General features: G+C 41.8%; 1 protein-coding gene across 2 annotated transcripts in view; it reads right to left on the bottom strand.

The window, feature by feature from the left end:
• The window catches only part of HRH1 (histamine receptor H1), a 132,312-nt gene extending 130,473 nt beyond the window's left edge, over positions 1-1,839 (bottom strand). Inside the window, exons 1-2 of one of the 2 annotated variants that reach the window (XM_056804661.1) lie at positions 1,622-1,839; positions 423-518 (exon numbers count right to left, since the gene is read on the bottom strand). The gene's annotated coding sequence lies outside the window, so the exon portion shown is untranslated. The remainder of the gene's footprint in view (positions 1-422; positions 519-1,621) is intronic. The other variant, XM_007500226.3, reaches the window with a different exon arrangement.
• Between the last annotated feature and the right edge of the window lie 13,501 nt (positions 1,840-15,340).

The raw sequence follows: 15,340 nt of genomic DNA, 5'->3' as shown, positions 1-15,340 counted from the left end.
TTCTTTCCTTTTATTATAAAGCTGAGCATAGTGCTAGGGGCTTATCTCAAGCATTTATATACTTTGTTGACTAACTAATGATGAGTGGTATGAGCTGTGTCTTCTTGATCATTTCCCCCCTCTTCATAGTCTTCTCTGGCTTATTTGAATGGAAAACCATTCTTCCAGAGGGTTAGAGTGAGAGGAGGATCTAGAAAGGAATAGTTGGAGGTGGGGGAGCTTGAGAGGGGGAAGTATCCTTTCTCACCAGCACAGCAACACAACGCTGCCACCATTCTGCTGCCTACATGGGTATCCTACTATACTCTCAAAAGGGCTTTCATAGTCACTCTCAAATGACATTCAACAGGTGAGTGGCTCAATTCTTAAATCCCACCCTACTTTCACAAAGTGGAAACAGGTGGACTTCTGAAGTGACTTACCAGGGTCCCAAAGAAAATCCAGAACAGGTATCCTCACAATTCTTTTTCCAATTTTTTGCCTTTCCGGCTTAAGCCCCTCCTCAAGCTTCTCAGATCCTGCCATAAAAGAGACTAGAATAAAACTACTGCTATGCACTTACTTAACAAATATTTGTTGAGCATTCAAAACATGCAATAACCCATATTCCAAGGGATCATGGTCAGTCTCGGTCCCCCTCTGCCGAAAAGACCTCAATACCCTCAATATTCTCCCTAGGACTACAGCCAGGTAGGCTGCAGTTTCCATCTACCTCCCCTTCTTTCCCTTCTCTGCCTTCACTGTTATCTTGGAGCTGCCCATCTTTTTCTATATATGCAAAGTGTCTCAAGTGCTATAGAGTCAGTTCTTCTTACTACTACTTGGTCCCTGCTCACATCCAACACTGCCCTGTTCCCCTCTCCCCTCGCCCCCCCCCCCCCGCCCCCCCCTACTGACTACTGAGCTCCTTGGAATTCAGGGTCCTGGCGGTCCACGAGGGACCCTTCTGCCATCACTCTTACTTCCAACCTTCTTAAGGAGCCCAAAGGATAGGCAGGCAGGACCTTTGAGATTTGTGACCTGGCTCTCTGAGATCTCCGACTAGATGAATCCACAGGTGCCCAGGCGCTGACTGCCAAGACCTCTGCTCAAGCCGCGCGTCCTGCGCTTCTCACATTGACTCCGGCAGGGAACCGCCGCGTCCAGGATGGCTTTCTCCTGAACAGGCACCACAGCCAGTCGTTGGCGCCCTTTTTTTCCTCCTTCCGCAGTCTAGGGCTCGGGGGACCCCGTAGAGGAGCTACAACTCCCCGGGGTCCTCCCAGGGGCTACCCGGAGGCCCCGCCACCCACAGCTAAGACAGTAGTTCCCCTATCTTCCCGGTCCCCGCTCCTCGCTTCCCGGGCTCGGTCCACCACGCCAGTGTGGAGACCCCTCCGGGAGCTGGTCAGTGAGCTGCTGGGCGTGCGGAACCCTGGATGGAGTCCAAAGAGAGGGGTGGAGGGGTTTGTGTGTTTGTTTGAAAGGGAGACGTGCGGCGGACGCGTTCGTAATGCTCCCCCAAGGAGCCCCGATACCCTAAGGCAGGCGACTGCTCATCCTTCCCTCCCCAAATGCCTTCGCTCCTGCCTGGGCGGCGGGAGGGAAGCTAAGCCTTGGATCCCTCGGTGGCGGGACTCACCAGAAAGACCTGGGCCGCCCAGGGCCCCCGCAAAAGTTTCCAAGCTTGACCGTGTCTCCTTCGGCTGTTTGCTCCGTCCCCACGGCTGACAAGGACAGCGCCGGACTGGACCAAAGAGACTCCAGCGCGCAGAGCCCGAACCGGGAGCTGGGCACCGGGAGCGGGTTGACTGGGTGCGCAGGCAACCTGACGGGAGGGACGCGGCCCCAGAAGGAGAGGAGGGGCCCAGGCAGAAAGGGGCGGGGTCCTAGGCCGGGATGGGCGGGGCCCCAGGCAGAGGGAAGCGGACGGTGATGCCCTCACCAGACACCAGACTCTTCATAGGGTTGGGGTCCTGGGGATGGAGGGGTACGGCTCATCGTCTATAATTTCGCCTTTGGCGAGCCTTGTTGGTTAAGAGCCTGGAAGTGGGGTGGAGAGAGTAGGGAGCAGGAGGACAATGGGGAGCTGAGGAGGAGTAGCAGGGACCGGGCTGGGGATGGGAGTGGGAGGGGGAGAGGAGAGAAAGGAAAGCGGTATAGAGAGGACTGAGGAGGAAAAAGCATGAAGTAGAGAATGGGCAAAAGGCAGGATGGGAACGAAGAGTAGGAAGAAGAGGCTTGGACTCCTCGACCCTTGGCAGTCTCTCTTTAGCTCTCCATCCTTGAGTGGGAAGCAGTATCTAACAGATAGAGCTGTTCAGGAATGGCAAGGCCTGGCTCCTGAAAGAGGCCCTGAGTTCCTGACTCCTGCCTGGGATGGGAGAGGAAATTTGCACTTTGCCTAAGTGGTTGATGAGGGGGCTGGCTGTGATATAGTAAGATGAACCCTGGATTTGAAGTTAAAGGAAATAGGTTCAAATTCTGCCTCCTACTTAATTAAAGCCAGTCATTTAACCTGAGGGTGGGGTGGGGAAGAGGGAAGATTGCCTCACTTTTTTCATCCTTAAATTAGGGGATTGTATAAAATGATCCCAATGGTTCCTTTTCACCCTGAAATCCTATGAACCTAAGGGATCCTTGGGGGCTTTTCCGACTTAAATATCCCCCCCCTCCTTTGGCTGATTGATTCCTTTTATCATGTTGGTTTTTATTTGAAAAAAATGTGGGGAAGAATAACTATAGGGAGAAGAAGGCTCCTCCCCCTCTCTGGAACACTCCAGAGAAGTCACTGTACTCCCCCTTTAGTCTGGTTTCCATGGTCACCCTTAGTCAGAAACCTTTAGGAACTTGCTCAGGACTCAAGTAACCTTAACTTCCAATTAATTCTTAGACTGTGAGATGGAGATATGTGGGGCCTGGCTTAGAATCTTTACTGTCAGGAACCCACTGCCACATACAGGGCAGGCAAGCCAGCCTACCTAAAGTAGCATGGCACCCTGAGGGAGAGAAAAGAGACAGCAAATGCCAGGCAAGTCAAATCATCACCAGCGCCTTGACCAGCATTTCCTCTTGAACTCTGGAGACAAACCAGGACTCTGAACCTGAGAGCCTTGAGAAGAATAATGCTTCCAGCCCAGTGTCCTCAGTCATTGATGTGGAGATGTAGCTTGGAAACCACACCAGCAGGTGCTATTGCCACAGTTTGAACACTCAGAAAGGAAAGATCTTGCTACCAAAGTCCTTTACACTGTCATATCAGTCAACATCAGACACTGATTTGATCTTATTAGTGGAAATGACATTAAAGAAGTGACATTAACATCTGTTTTGCCATCAAGGATATAAGAATCTTGAGAGCTTTCCATCTAACTGACAGCTGAAACCTTCCATATATGTTGTCTTCCCCCATTAGGATGTAAGTTCCTGGAGAGCAAGGACTGTGACTTTTCTATTTGTGTGTGCCTCAGTGCTTAGTGTGGTGCTTTGCACATAGTAAACACATAATAAATGCTTCATCTGGTTCATTCATTCATCTGCCCCCCCTGTTCCTTTGAGCATACCATTAGCCATCTGGGATATCCTCCTTGCTTGTCTCTACCTCTTGGAATTCCCAATTCCCTTCAAGGCTTAGCTATCCTCTACTTAAGTCCTTTCCTGATTACCTTAATTATTAGAGATACCTTCACCCCCACCCCCAAATTACTTTGCATTTATTTACATGTTGTATTGTGCCAGAAGAATATATAATCTTGTAAGACAAGGACTGTTTCATTTTTGTTTTCCTATCTTCAGCATGTACTACAGTACCTGGCATAAATGCTTGCTGAATTGTTGCATTAAATTGAGGAAGTGGAGGAGAGATATAAACCTAAAATCAGGGAGGAAAAAATCTTCCCACCTCCAAACTCTGATGCTCTGTGGAATAATCTAAAAAAAATTGTGACTTTCATTATATCCAGAACTCAGAAGGATGACCAGATGGACAAATATAAGGAGAAATTCTATTTCAAATTGGTCCTCAAGGTATGGCTATTGATGTTCAGACTTAAGCAGTGACACCTTAATTCATAGGAAAAGACAGATACACACTGGAGTGTTAATATAAAAGTGGGGACTAAGGGGGGACTTAGTCTGATGGCACTTCAGCCAGGTGTAATGAATTGACAAATATTTATTAAGCATTTACTGTATGCTAAACTCTACTAGGTGTTAGGAATATAAGTACAAAGATTCAAATAGTCTCTCTTGACCAGGAAACAATTGAATGGGGGGGAAAAAGCAAATACATATGCATATATACAGCTTAAATATATGTAATTCTTGTTCCAAAGCCCATTGGTCTAGGACATCTCATTGGTGGAGATGAATGCTCTACACATGTGGGGTGGTTATAGATCTAGAATTCTAACCTTTGTCAGTCCTCTGGTTTTCTTCAAATTTTAGGCCTTCAAGCTTTTAGTTGTTAATAGGGTTTTTGAGAGAGAAGATGGAAAAGGTCAACCTCACTTCAAGTTGCTGAAGGAAAAGACTCTGGAAAGATACCAATTGTGAGAAGGACTAACAGTTTTCCATCTTGTCCTTATCCCTAACTTGCTATGCTCGAGACTTCAGAGTCTCTCCTTAGATGAGATCAAGGTAAATCTCTGGTTGGTTGGGCTGATTTATCTCTCTCCCAAGGGGAGAGAACCTTCATTCAGTATTGTCGGGTATACATTCTCTTATATATACCTCCTCTGATATCTATTTTTCTACTTAATTGGATAAAAGGGTTTTCTTTGCTATTCATTTTGTGTGTTCATTGTGGAACTGATATTTTATTATATCCAAGGTCAAACCTTGGATATAAACTTGGAGGGGGGGGGGTGTCTCCCTTCCTTTCAATAATAATGAGACAGAAAGATCAGAAGTTAGAATGAACTGATCATGTCCACTAAACAAATAACATTTAAGGGAGAAGATATAATCCTAGCTCTATAACTTTCTGGCAAAACTCAAAGTCTCCCTTGGAGGATAGGGGAAAAAGAGCGGTAGAGATGTCTATTCTGTCTTCCTTCAAGCCACCTTGGACTCTATTTATCCATTTTATTTGTAACCCTAGCCCCAGAGACCATTGGAATGAAACTCTCTCCTTTGGAGATGAATGCCCTTCCCTGCATGAATGGGAGAGGTCTCGCCTTCTTCCAAACTTTTTTGGGACTCATCAAGCTTCAAGTCTGAATAAATATAAATACATACAAAGGAATTTAGGAGGGAGGTTAATGGAAGTTGAAGGGATCAGGAAGATGGTACTTGAACTTCATCCTCAAGGAAGAGAAGGAATCTGTAAAGTCAAAGTGAGGAGTGAGTGTATTCCATGCATATGGGATCGCCAGTGCAAAGGCACAGAGATGGAGGATGGAGCAGAGAGGCAGAGAAAGGCCAGTTTGGTTGGATTGTAGATTTAAAAACATTTTTTTAAACCCTTACCTTCTTAGAATCTATACTATGTATTATTTCTGAGGCAGAAGAATGAATGGTAAGGGCTAGGCAATGGGGGTTAAGTGACTTGCCCAGGGTCACTCAGCTAGGAAGTGTCTGAGGACAGATTTGAACCTAAGACATCCTGTCTCTAGGTCTTGCTTCCAATCGCCTGAACTACCCAGCTGCCCCCCCCCCCCCACCCAATTGTAGATTTTAACAGGCAGAGTAATGTCCAAGATGGTTGAATATTAGCAATGACTACTCAGGGTTTTCAAAAGCCTAAGTAACCTAAAAGGCTTTGTTTGTTGTTTGGGTTCATTCCCAAAATGAATTCCAGGATTTCTAGAAGCTGAGTAATTCCCATTCCTTCTCTGGATTCTTAGCAATCCTGATAAATCATTACCCTTAGTTGTGAATATAAACATTAAACCATAACACTTCATGAATAGTCATTAATATTGTCCCTAAGTCCACATTCCCAAGAAATACGAGGTTTCTTAATCTTGGGTTTTCATAATGAACTCTACTTCCTTCTCAATTGCTGCGCTGCCACCCTGAAAACTTCCACTCAGAGGCCCTCCTCTCTCACTTGGTGACTAACTCCTCCATGGCCTCCATTTTAGGAAAGACTCCAGTTGTGCTTTAACTCACTCATACCTGGATTCTCTCTGGACTTTTCCTTCTCTTTCCCTTTTGGGTTGTTTCTCCCCATTAGAATTTAATTTTGCCTTTAAAAAACAACCCCTTACTTTCTGTTTTAGAATCAATACTAATCATGGTTTCTAAGGTAAAGAAGCAATAAAGGCTAGGCAATGGGGGTTAAGTGACTTGCCCAGGGTCACATAGCTAGGGAGTATCTGAGAGCAGAATTGAACCCAGGATCTCCCATCTCAAGGCCCCCTTTCTTCTCTGAGCCCTCTGGATGCACTTTGTTTTGTAATATTTACATCCCCAGCTCTCCTAGTTATCATTCTTTCATCTCTCTCTCTCTCTCTCTCTCTCTCTCTCTCTCTCTCTATATATATATATATATATATGTATATATATACATATATATTTATCCTATTATCTATCATCTTTCTGTCTATCCATCACTTTATCCATTTGTCAATTTCTATCATTCTATCATCTTTCTATCTATCCATCTCTCTATCTTTCTCTTTATCTAGCCATCTCTCTGATACTTGAATTCCTTAATTCAGTCTTGGGAATTGCCTGAACTACTCTAGACACATGCATCATAAGCATTATAAAGTTTAAGGGAAGCTAATTTCTAATGTGCAGCTGTGGAGAGATTACAGAAGTGAAAAAAAAGATTCAGAAGTTACTTGTCTAGATTTTTTGATTACCCCCACCCCTCTTTTTTTTTTTTGATCTTTATGCAATTCAGCAAGATATATCTGTTCTTTAGGATGCCTCTCAAAGGTTTCACTTCCCGAGCATAAGTTGCTCCCTTTTGGGCTCTGACAATAACCCACCTCTAAGGAAACCAAATGGATGGACTCTTAATGTTTGAAAATATTATGTCAGAAATCCTGGAAGTCAGCTGGGATGGTTTAAGTCCTCTTCTGGGACCACAAGAGGGTACTTAGCTGAGAGATGGGAGAGCCTGTATCATACAGTGAGGAAGTTGACACAGGGCTTGTGGCTGTCAACAGAGATGCTGACCATCTACAGGAAATCACAAAGATGATAAACCGTTAAACAAACTTGACTTTGCATTATGGCCTACTGAAGAGAATTGAAGTTGTGTAACCAAGGAAACGGGGTAATTTATTATCTCACCTTGGCTTCTTTGTCCATTTTTGTTGGGAATTCATTAACAACAGCAGTGAGAGCTCACAGGTGTATAATGCTTCTTAAGTTCCCTAAACCCTTGTCTCATAACACATTTGTGACGTAGATATTGCAGTCATTATTAATCCCTTTCTGCAGATGAATAGATTATGGCCCTAAGAGTTGGAATGCCTTACAGAAGGATCCTGAACAAAGGAGTAAACCAGTACATTCTAGTCTAGTCCCAAGTCTAGTACTTGTTTTTGCTATATTTAGCTCGCTGAAAATTCAAAAAATGTATCAATGAATCAATAAGCATTTAGTAAGTGCTGTTAAAAGGAAAAATAATTTGGATAGGGGGAAAGAAAGTAATACAGAGGAATAAACATCTAAATATATAGAATTTATTTTAACATAGAAGAGATGAAGGAAAGGGAAAGGGGAAAAGGGGAAATCTAAATTCTTTAACCCACTATAGAAACCCTATCTGGCTTACTCTAAACTAAACCCTAAGTTATCTAAAACCAAGTCCATCAGGGGATGAGATCAGTTTCTCACAAAGAGTCCTTGATGAGTCAGAAACAGGAGTCCAGCTGATGTCTTCAGATGTCCCACAAGAGTGGTGGTCTATTCCCCAGTCTGATTGTCCACCAGGAAGACTGGAGTTATTCTTTCACCACAGCTAGAAGATCCTCAAGGCCTGGGCTCAAGATGATTCAAAATTACACCTCTCTCCTCCTTCTCTCAGGTCCAAAGTGTCCATTGGGGAGCTGCCTCTTCAACAGTTTAGCATCCTGACAGCCCTGGGAGAATTCTGAGTCTCATGTCCTGTCAGGCATTCCTTGCATAAGTTTTATTTTCCCTTGCTACAGTACCTATTGTATGCACAGCATTTTTTTAAGCCACAGGGACACAAAAACAAAAACGAAAGCCTCTGACCTCAAGGAGCTTACTTTCTTTTGGGTGGAAACCACACACACACACACACACACACACACACACACACACACACACACACACACTCAATACAAGGTAATTTTGCTTGTGTGTGTGTGTGTGTGTCTGTGTGTGTGTGTGTGTGTGTTTAGTGGTTGAGTGGGAGATAGATGGGGAAGAAATTATAAATTAGGTAGATCAGAAAAGTATATTAAAGATGGCATTTGAGTGGAATGTTGAAGGAAACAAGAGATTCTGAAGTGAAATTGAATTACAGGGATGAGGGGATAGTCTAAGTGAACCTATGGAGCCAAATATAGTTTGACCAGAGAGGGAGACAGTAGTACTATCACTGACTCCACCATTCCCATTCATCATCCACATTTTGCTATCCTTTATGTCATTTTTTAATGTTCAAGTTGGCAAAATGGTTTAGCTTATCCAGGCTCACCACATGTCCCTCCATTTTTTTTTTGTCAAATGCCATGTTGATTCTTCAGAGATCTTGTATTCCACTAATCCCCTTTAAGGAGAGGGTGACAATTTGAAAAATGGTTCTCTTTCAAAGAGGCAAATTCTCTTTTAATTGGGAATTCAGAAATACTGAAAATACTTCCAAACCAAAAAGATTGTTCAATTATTTTCAGTCTTGACTCCATTTGAGGCTTTCTTGGCAAAGATGCTATAATAGTTTACCATTTCCTTCTCTAACTCATTTTATCGGTGAAGAAACTGAGGTAAATAGGATTAAATGACTTATTTAGGGCCACACAGTTTTTAAGAATGAGCCCAGATTTGAACTCAGGAAGATGTGTCTTTCTGACTCCAGGTCTGGCACTCTATCCACTGCACTACCTAACTGCCTAAACTAAAAAGGAATAAGGTTCTAAATGGTAGAATTTTAGGTACCAGGACAGGCAGAGAGGAGAGAGACATTTTCCATGACTGGGTGTGTGTGGGTGGCACTTCTGTCAGAGTCTCCCCTATTAACTTACAGACTGGAATCAGAAGACTTTGGTTCAAATCTTGCCACTGATATCTATTACCAGTGTAACTTGGGACAAGGCCCTTCACTCCCCTGGACCACTTATCTTTGGTCCTCAATTTTCTTCTCTGGAAAATAAAGGTGTTAGACTAAGTAAACTTTAAGGTTCTTCCAAACAAAATCCAAGTACCCCAGGCACAGCTCGATAGCTCAGTGGATTGAGAGCTAGCCCTAGAGACGGGAGGTCCTAGGTTCAAATCTGACCTCAGACACTTCCCAGCTGTGTGACCCTGGGCAAGTCACTTGACCCCCATTGCCTAGCCCTTACCACTCTTCTACCTTGGAGCCAATACACAGTATTGACTCCAAGATGGAAGGTAAGGGTTTTATTAAAAAAAAAAAATCTAAGTGCCCCACTTCCCCAGGCTATGATCAGATTAGGTATAAAATCATACACTTTTAGAGATGAAAAGAACCTTAGAGATCACCCAGTCCAACCCTCTCATTTTACAGATGAAGAAATGAAGTCTCTTGCCCAAAATTACACAGGTAGTAAGTGAAGAGCTGGGATTGAAACCCAGGTCCTCTGCCTCTAAATCTAAAATTCTTTCCAGTAGAGGATAATGTCTCTCATCTCTCACAGTGGAGAAGTCAGGGTAGATGGTTTTCCTTCTATGTAAGGCTTTGTGAATAAGAATGAAGTTATTTTAGGGTGGAAAAAAGAAGCCAAGTGGCAAGTGTGTTGTTGAGATTTATTAAAATAGATCTTCCCAAGCCTTTGTCCTGATTGAACTCTGAATTGTTGGACCTTGGGCAGTCAGCCTAACCCCTTCTTTGAATTATAAGTGTTTGTTTAGGAGGTGATGACGTGAAATCTATTTAAGGGAGAATCAGAGAGGATATAACTTGCCAGAAAAAATTAAACTGAAAGAATAAAACTCTGGTTTAAAATGAAGAGTATTTTTCAAGGAAATAACGAAATTTATTGAGTTCGAGAAAAATCAGTGATTAAGAGATTGTCTTTTTAGGGCTTCAGGCGTAATGGGTAAAAATTAAGGTTGTTGACTGAATATTTTATACTAGTGGTCGCCAGGGATTAAAATTCAATCCCAATAAAATACTCAAGTCAGTTTGGGATTTTTATAGTGGTTTAATTACAATAATAGGCAGAAACTAAGAAGAGAGAGAGGAAAAGGAATTGGACTGCTCTGGCAAGCCAGATAGGAGTTTAGAGGCCTAGGAAAGGAGGAATCAGTCACCTCACCACCAAGCCACAAACGCCAAAATCCGCCAAGATGCCAAGGATGCCACCATGAGCTCTCAACGTGGAAAAAACCCAATATCTCTGAGAGGGCGAGAGAGAGCCCAGAGAGAGGAAGTGACATGAAATATATAGACCATTTTTACATCACTTCCTGTGTCTCACAAATACCAATGGTAGCTTTAGCTTGACTTTGGACAGCCGGGGGGCCGGGGGGGGGGGGGGTCTGTCAGTTGTTTCTTATTTGTCACTTGCTAGCACATGTTGGTCATAGGCCATCCTCCTCAACACTTAATCCTTAAGTAGGGGTGTATACATTCCTGGTTGCTAAAATTCTAAGACTAAGCAAAATGGAGAAAATCTAAAATTCACACAGGAGGTGAGAGGTAGAGGAGTCTGTGGACTACTTGGGCCATTTATATAGTGGAATAATATAGAAAAAACTTCTCCTCTTTGCAAAATTAAGGAATTGGACTAAATTATCTCTAAAATCTGTTTTAGCCTTGGAATTATGTGTTTGTACTGCAGCTGGTCTCTGAAACTATACCATATGTCCCCCATACCTGGAATGCTTTCCCTCCTCACCTCTCCTTGAAATCTTTTGCAACCTCCTACATAAAGATTTTTGAGCTCCTCAGTTGTTAATACTTTCCCCCTCACCTTGAGAAGAACTTGTATTCACTTTGTGAATGTTTTGATTTTACTTATTTATGTATATTTATTTTTTCTAGAGAATGAAAATTCCTTGAGAGTAGGGAAGGTTTCTTTCTTCTTTTTTCTTCCAATTTTGTATCCCTAGCATCATTCAAGACAGTGCCTGCCACATAGTAAACAATTAATGCATACTTATTGAATTGAATTAAAAGTCTGAGAAGGAATAATTATTTTCACATACTACTCATTTTCTGCTCATTCCATAAATCTTCTTACTGACATCTCTGCTCATTAAATATTTCCTATCTAATATATAACAATAACTCACTCCCCTTCCACACTTACATTCCATCTCTGCCACCAACCAAGTCTCATTTAGTCTCTGAGTTTATCTGCCTATGGATGAACCACTGTGTGTTTGTGTTCATGTGTGCATCTATATCTGGATATGTAATTGTTAATGGTCAGATATGCATCTGTAACATAGGGTATCATGTTTATATATGTATGTAAGTGTCACAAGGAGGCAAGAATAATTTTTAGCAGCTCCTCCCTCCACTTCCCCAAGGGAGACTTTAATTCCTCATGGGGGAGGAGAAAGATGCCAATTACTCAGAGAGAGGGGATGTCAGGCTAGAATTATATTTATCAACTTCCTTACATTTTATTAGTCAAGTGGATGCAATTTTTAGGTTTTAAATTAGGCTCCTGGTTGCTATTCATGAATGGAAAAAGGGGTTCCTAAGTTTTATATTCAAAGCTTGACTTTCTTCTCACCAAATATCAGTACCGTAATGACCATACATAGCAAATAGAAACAAAACTTATTTATTCAAGTCAATAGCAAAACAGAAATCAGGAAAAAATATAGATATAATTATATATTACAAATGGTTCAGGATAAATGAGGTCTGTCTGAGTTAACTGAGCTCAACCAAGAGAAAGAGTCCTAGATTGCATTCAAGGAGAAAATTCCCTGAAGTCTTTCGTGTAGCAAGCTGAGAATAAGGATGTGATTGAAGTTCTATATGTCAGCTTCTTCCCAGAATATTTCTCTTTTCATGATCCTAAATAGAGCTTGGAATTCCCCATGACTTCACTCTAGATGTTGGAGGCCAGAAGAACCTGAAGAGATTAAAAAGATAATATCTCTCCTGATCTCATCAACTAGCCTTTTGTCTAAGATCAAGGGTAGGAACTTTGCCCCATCCCTCAAGGAGCATTGAGGTCTACCAGGGAGTATGGTTCCATATCAATGGGCTTCAGGGCTTAGATAATACATGTAGCTATACAGTTTGTTTTTATGTATGCATGTATGCATGGATGCATGCATGCTTCTGAATGTGTACATATGTCTCTTTGTAGACTCTGGGGCCTATTTGAATATAGGATTATGTATATCTAAACATCCGAAAAGAGGCATTGTGGTATAATACAAAGCATAGACAATGCTGGTGGAAATGAGGAGAACTGGGCTTGACCAAGCCTTACCAGTAGTTAGAAGACTATGGCTTCTTAAAGGCAAAGAGATCATTTAAACAATTGCTTTTCTATCTTTAGTGCCCAAGAGTCAGCATGGCTTAGTAAATGGACTGTTGGCTTCCCAGTCAGGAAGACTTGTGTTTGAGTCCTATCTTTTATATATGCTGGCAAGCCTGATCCTTGGCAAACCACTTATTCTCAGTTACTTTTGAAGCGACTTTTGAAGATTATAAATTACAAAGCAGGTTCTGATCTGTTCTGGCAGAGTGAATTCTTTACCCAGAGATCCACACACCAGATATAAACACAGGCAATCAGTACCTTACAAGAAATAAATGCTTAAATATTTGTTGAATCAAACTGGATTACTGAATGTGGGACCTTTGCAAAGTCTTTTCATCAACATAGGTCTCAGTTTCCCCACCTATTAACTGAAGGCATTGAACTAGATGAGTTTTGAGGTGTCTTCCAGCTCTAATATTGTAGCTCTTAATTGGACAGAATTGAGACTGCCTGTGGGAATATGATTTACTGAAAGTGAATGATGAATGCTGATTGTCACAGACATAGGTTGAATGATTCACATGTTGATTATAAAACACTTAGATTTATGATGATAGCATTCATTTTGTCACGAAGGTAGGACCAGACAGGTAATTTTTGAATGAGTGAGTGTGTGTGTGTGTGTGTGAGAGAGAGAGAGAGAGAGGCAGACAGACAGACAGATAGACAGATAGACAGAGACAGAGTGGGGAGGGAGGGAAGGAGGAAGACACACACACACACACACACACAGAGAGAGAGAGAGAGAGAGAGAGAGAGAGAGAGAGAGAGAGAGAGAGAGAGAGAGAGAGAGGAAGTACATACTTGGTTTTCAAGAGAAAATAAGACTTAATGATCATGGATGATTGCCAGAAAATTCCTTCCTCACTGGTGTCTGAATGAATGGGATCCACACTAAGCTGCAGGAAGCTGTGATTGTATAAGATTCTGACAAGTACAGAGGTTGTCTTGATACAGAGTAATGTGACACTGACTTCTGGCTCTGCTGTTATCTTGTGTATTTGGGGAGGAGGATGGGGAGTGGGTGAGAAGGGGATACAGTTGTCCTGTATCATGAACCTCTCCAAGGAATTGTAGAATGATACATAGACTATCAGAGCTACAAGGGACCTTAGGGATAATGGGATACAATTCCCTTATTTTACAAGTGGGGAAACTGGGGTTCAGAGAAGTTATGCCTTGCCTTGGGAAACAGCTGTTGAGCAGAGTATGAACCCAGATATCTGGACTCAACAGCAGTCCTTGCTTTTTTTGTCTAGACTGTTCATGGTATCTGAATTGCTCTCCTTTCTCACCTAGACTGGAAATTCCAGAGTTTGAGTTCCCGTGGAAAGTCGGAGTTTCCAGAGTTCTCAGTCTTATCAGATAAGCAGGTAAATAACTAGCTGTTTTCATATATATATATATATATATATATATATATATTTGAAGGGGAGGGATGGCTTTTCATTTTGTCTTTCGGGGTTCTGGCATATATTATGTTTAATAAATACTTGGTGTATAGGATTTGAATCTATGCCACATTGGTGAATCCACACCCAAGACAGGTCAGAGATCAAACTCCCCCTCCAGGATAATGATGGATTGTATACATGTGCACATGGAGGCCCAGAGATATACAAATACATATACTTACAGATAGATAGAGAGGGAGATAAAGCATTTATTTAGTAACTACTATGTCCTAGGCACAGTGCAAAGCACTGAAGCTACAAATACAAGCCCCTAAGGCAATTCCTACCTTGAGGAATTTTCATTCTAGTAGTGGACAAGAAAGCTCATAAAGGGGAACTAGAAAGCTTGAATGGGAAGAAAGTGTCCCATTCATGGATATACATACATATTCTGCATGTACAGACACATTAAAAGGCTATTCTAATTGGCTTACCAAGTAGAAGCGCTATTTCTTCTGATTGCTAATCTTTTCCTGATGCTCATGATGTCTTATGCTCTGGTCCTCCCTTCCTTCCACTGAGACAAAAGCTTTACTTTTACGACTTTCTAGATGAGAGCTGGAGTAAGAGTAGAAAATACTTTGTCCCTGTCCTCTTATATCAGGAATTCTTAACTCTTTTGTATGTGTGTCATGACAGTCTTGAGAAGCCCATGGATTCTTAGAATAATGGTTTTAAGTGCAAAAAATAAAGATTACAAAGAAAACAAATTATATTGAAATAAGGATATCCAAAAAAATAATAAAAAAAAACAGGTTCCTAGACCTCAGTTTTAAGAACTCTTGCCTTCCCACTTGGTAAAATGAGTTAATAGATTAGGATTTCCTGGTAGTTGAGTAAAAGAAAAGATTCATATCCACCAAGATATTTATAGCAGCATTTTTTTTTATAGTAGTGAAGGAAACAAAGTAGATGCCCATCAACTGGGAAATAGCTAAATAAAATTTGGAACAGGAATGTAATAGAATATTACTGATATAAAAAAATGACTCCAATGATGAATATGGAGAAGCATGGAAAGACATACAACTGATACAGAGTGAAGTGGAGCCAGGAAGGTAATAAGCACCATGATGGTAACATTGCAAATGGAAAGAACCACCATGAAACAATAGAATATGAATGCTGAACAAAAGAACAAAATTACCAGTCCTCCTCCAGAGGAAGAACTGATGAATAGAAACATTCATGATATAGTTATGTATAGTCATATACATATATGTGTATGCGTGTGTGTATGTGTGAAATGATGACTTCTTTAGTGTGAGGAAGGGACAAAGGGAGGCG

This window comes from Monodelphis domestica, chromosome 7, assembly GCF_027887165.1.
Source record: "Monodelphis domestica isolate mMonDom1 chromosome 7, mMonDom1.pri, whole genome shotgun sequence".
Taxonomy (NCBI): domain Eukaryota; kingdom Metazoa; phylum Chordata; class Mammalia; order Didelphimorphia; family Didelphidae; genus Monodelphis; species Monodelphis domestica.
Note: the sequence above shows the minus strand (reverse complement) of the source record. Positions and strands in the feature narration are given on the sequence as shown.